This window comes from Euphorbia lathyris, chromosome 7, assembly GCF_963576675.1.
Source record: "Euphorbia lathyris chromosome 7, ddEupLath1.1, whole genome shotgun sequence".
NCBI lineage: Eukaryota > Viridiplantae > Streptophyta > Magnoliopsida > Malpighiales > Euphorbiaceae > Euphorbia > Euphorbia lathyris.
In genome coordinates, this window is record NC_088916.1 from 88,425,719 (window position 1) to 88,430,262 (window position 4,544).

General features: G+C 31.0%; 1 long non-coding RNA gene across 1 annotated transcript; it reads right to left on the bottom strand.

The window, feature by feature from the left end:
• Positions 1–450: 450 nt before the first annotated feature.
• LOC136201368 (uncharacterized) lies at positions 451–3,720 on the bottom strand. Its single transcript, XR_010673800.1, has 4 exons — positions 3,422–3,720; positions 1,727–1,804; positions 1,495–1,638; positions 451–1,080 (listed from the first exon to the last, which is right to left on the bottom strand). It is a non-coding gene; the product is annotated as an uncharacterized lncRNA (long non-coding RNA).
• Positions 3,721–4,544: the final 824 nt, after the last annotated feature.

The following is a 4,544-nucleotide window of genomic DNA, read 5'->3' on the forward strand; positions in this document are numbered from 1 at the left end:
AAGTTTTGGAACTACATATACACCGAAATTAATATACTTGAAAAAATGTATTATTAATTTTTTCAAATTGTAATTATTTTTTAATATAATATCTTTAAACCAATATTAAATATTATTATAAATTTTTTTAACATCATATTTTTTTCTTCATTCATAAAATTTATTTATGTGTTTTTGTTTTTTTGTTGCTAACAAACCCACATGGATTTTGATTTTGTCTTAAATTTTTTTGTAGGCACCTATTTTTCTTAACCAATCGAGTTAGCCTTATGGTAAATCTTTGCACTTTTGCTTTGTTGGGTTTTATGTTTTAATGGAAATTCTGAAAACACTGTAATGATTCTTCAAAAACTAGCATATTACGTTGTCCTAAGAACTGAATAAATAGAAACAACCTTCAAATTCAGAGATAACCATGGATTAGACAAGATGATTAAAAAGTGGGCAATATTGATACATTAACTCTAAACTAAAGTACAACCAAAGCCTGTAATCTCAACTACTTGGAATATTTATACCTTTGTTCATTCTAAGTGTCTTTATTATTTTGGCAACCTCATCAACATTTGCACATCTTACATTCCCAATATAGTGAATCCATTGTATTTGGTGTTTTTTCTCTTTACCTTCCATTTGATTCTGCCTCTTTTTCCAATGCAGTGCAGTCCCTTCATCTAGCTGTTGCTACTACTGCTTTGAATTACTCTGTTGCTGCTGCTGATGTAAAAATTACTCACGGACGTGTTCTTTCGCCCAATATGACAGAGAAATCTATCCAGGATCATTTTTCCAAACAATGGTTGTTCATTTTGTGGCTTTTTTTTTTGCATCTTAACATCAACAACACCCACACCAATTAACTCAGTGAAAAGAGTTGTAACTTCCTTCGTCACTGGAAAACCTCTTGAAAACGCCAGGAACATAGTCCAGTCATCTTCAGAGACGTTTTTGCAAGGATCCCAGTCCCATAATTCACGTGCACCCAAGTCAAAATCCACAGCTCTTGGGACAATGCTCATACTCCCGAACACTCGATGAGGAAACTGGGAATTACTAGCGCTTCGCTTGAGCTTGACGATCCTAGAACATGTCGCAATATGTCAGTGAAAACTTTTTATGGCGGAACATTTGTAAAGAAACTTCTTTCTCCACTATCCTAGCAGTGAGAGAGATTTCTGCTGACATTTCTAAAGGTAATGTGTTTGCATCAAGACTTTTCAGACATAAAACAGCCTCATCTGCAATGGCATTGAGCAAAATATCCTAGAGGGGGACGGGGTTCATAACAATACCCAAGAGTGTTCTAGATATTAAGTACTCTGTTGCTGCTGCTTCTCTAAACAGATTGATCAATATTAATTTTTAGGTACAGCACCATGGTTTTGTAGGATCAATCAACCAAAAATGCATCTAAACAACACAAGATCTCTAGAATGATTTTCTTTAAATAATGCATATTTAAAGAAGAAATTAGTAATTTAAACATAAACTTACTTGCAGTCTCATATCATCCTCGCTGTTAGAAGAGATTGTTTTCGCCGGCAACATTCAGCAATCACTGATAAAATATCCTTTTTTTGTTCTTGAGAAAGCCTGAAAGATCTTTGCTGTTCTCATGTTTCTTCACCATTGTTTTTCCTGCACATAGTTAAGGTTTTTCAGATTTTTGTGAATATTTTCCGTTCTTAACAACCCTAGCTATCTATAAAATAATGATTCTTATTACCTCTTTGATGTTGATTTCGATTTGATTTTATTTGTTGCCTGCCAGATCTGTTGAGCCGCTTTTTGTGGAACGTAAACCCTAATCCACAGCACATAAGATTGGAGATATCAATGTCTAATGCACAACCACATTTACAATATGCATTTATGTAGGTCAGGCTATTTGTATGGGATATTGAATTCATATCAAATAATAGGCATCATACATAAAACAACCCCCTACATTTTTTAAGTTCTAAATTACCCTCTATTCTAATCTAATTACATTAAATAACCTTATAATCTTATACAATTACATTCAATAATCCATATTACTGTTCAATTGTATTTAATAATCTCAAAAATCTTATGAACTTTCAAAAGTTCATAATTATTTATATATTTGGCGTGTCTTTCACTTTCTACACCCAAAATATTATCTAAAAAATTCTAACAAGAATTCCTTTCTCTTTCTTTGATGAATCACTAATTATTGTGTATAAGTTTTCCTTAATCGGAATTAATTAAGTATCTAAAAAGCCAGTCAATGTAAGAATTGAATTCCTAATATGGCTCAAATCATCCTTCCATTTCCGGTACAAACGGAGACATTTTTCTTTTCTAGCAAGTTACATTTTTATATACTCTGTTGAACTCTTCTTCCGTAGATTTTCCGCATTCCGTTTCCATGCAACATAGCACATATATATTCCTCAAAAATGCTAATCTCTAAATTCAATCTCTTTACTTGGAAACAATGGAAATAGATTAAGATCTTCAATGGAATTAAATTCATTCGGTGTTGATCAAACAATTAAAAAAGCTGATAATATAGTCATTACAAATGCAATGAATGATATCGGTTGAATCAATCCGCCTAAAAGTAGGCAACTGAATTGAAGCAAAACAATAATACCAATTGAGAAAATCAGGCACCAACAATTTCCTAATCATTTGTTACAAACAACAAATTAGTATTTTGAGAGAAACATCTAGCATTGTCAAACTAAAATGAACAATAGCTAATGCTTTACTAAATGAACAAACACAGATTTGGACTCTGCAATTTTCTCCATTGCAAATTAAGCTAAAAATAGTTACTCCCAAAGCCACAATCTCAACTAGTTGAAAATGCAGGAAATTACAGCAAAAATAATTGCCTGCTGAAATTTACATAATATTCAGATCAAGCATTAGCAGCATAGTTTCATCATAGCAAATAACAAACAATCTTGATTTGTATAAAAAAACTTATCATAACACCAGAAGCATAAACAAACTTGCGGTTTCAATTTCAAGTAATCATATCATCCTCACACATTAGATAGGTTATATAAACAAACACACTAGAGAGCAACATCTAACAAAAATGAGCATATCAAGTTTAAAACAAAATTATAGAACACATCAGACAACTTATGTAAGGCACTCACAAACAAACAAATTTGACAATAAAATCACAATTACAATCCTAAAATTCTCACTTTTTGGCATAATCATTTTTTAAAAACCACTATAGAAAACAAGTAATTAAAGAAAAATTAATAATGATAGATCATTTGTAAACACATATAATAAGCTAGAGTAGTTGAAAAACTCATTATATCTTCAGAATTGCTATTAAAACATGAAACCCAACAAAGAAAAACGCAGGAATTTGATTTGTTAATAGTTTCCTGCAAAAAAAAAATTATTAAGATAGGATCAAAATACTGACCATCACTTGATGCTCCTCCCTTCTTTCTTGAGGAAGGGTTTTTATAGAATTGAGCTTGATTCTCTTTGGAAATTTACTCGAGGACAGAGCAGTTAGAGATCAGATCCTAAAAGCATTGATGAATGCTAACTTTCTAGAAAAGATAAGCCCTAATCCTAAGTATTGATTTCTATAGAATTGGTTATGCCACTTTCTGGAGAAGATAAACCCTAATCCTAACCGTATCCATAATTGATATATGGGCTATCTACTATTCAGATCTCACACAGGAGATATCTATGAACATTGGGTAACGCTAATTGCTATTCCGCGATTGAGAAGAGTAAAGGTGTAAGTCCAGTTATATAGGTGATGTCATCCCTTCCTCTCAAACTTCACCTACCCACTAAAGTTTTAAAGTTCTAAATTAGACCTTCTATTTTTGTCTAATTATCTTTAATAGCCTCATATTTTTGTCCAATTTTATCTTTATATAATTAATTTCAATAACCTCAAAATTTCAATTGTTCTCTAAATTCTTAAAAGTTCACAAGTATTTACCAATAAGTTATTTTCTTTTTGACATGTGACACATGGTGTCTCTCACTGTAACAGTTTGGGCCAAATATTAGTCTTAAATTTAACCCTAACGTTCTTAATTCTATTGTGATTTAACCTTAACGTATGAAATTATGCAAATTTAACTCTGATAGTAAGATCAATTTGAGTCATACCTTACCGAAAATTAGAAAAAACATGTTTTATTAGTATTTTACTATCACTTTAGTTTATTAATTTATTAGTAACAAAACTATAAAAATTCTGCTAAAATGCTAAAAACTAAATCTGCTACATATAAATTAATCACAATTTTTTTTATCAAATTCTCTTAAATATTTAGAGTGTTATTAATATAGTTATAAGAAAAATAAAAAATATATATAACTGCTTCAATCTAACGACAAACTTGTTTGGAAGATACGACGTGATAATTAAATAACAGTAACCAGTCTTTTTGCATTTTCGACAGAGCTTGGCTAAACTTGGTCTTGCTTGGAAAAATTAGGGTTTTATTTGCATCAATTCATATGTTAGGAGCTAAATATGCACCTTGATTGAAGCGTTATGGTTAAATTTGACGCTT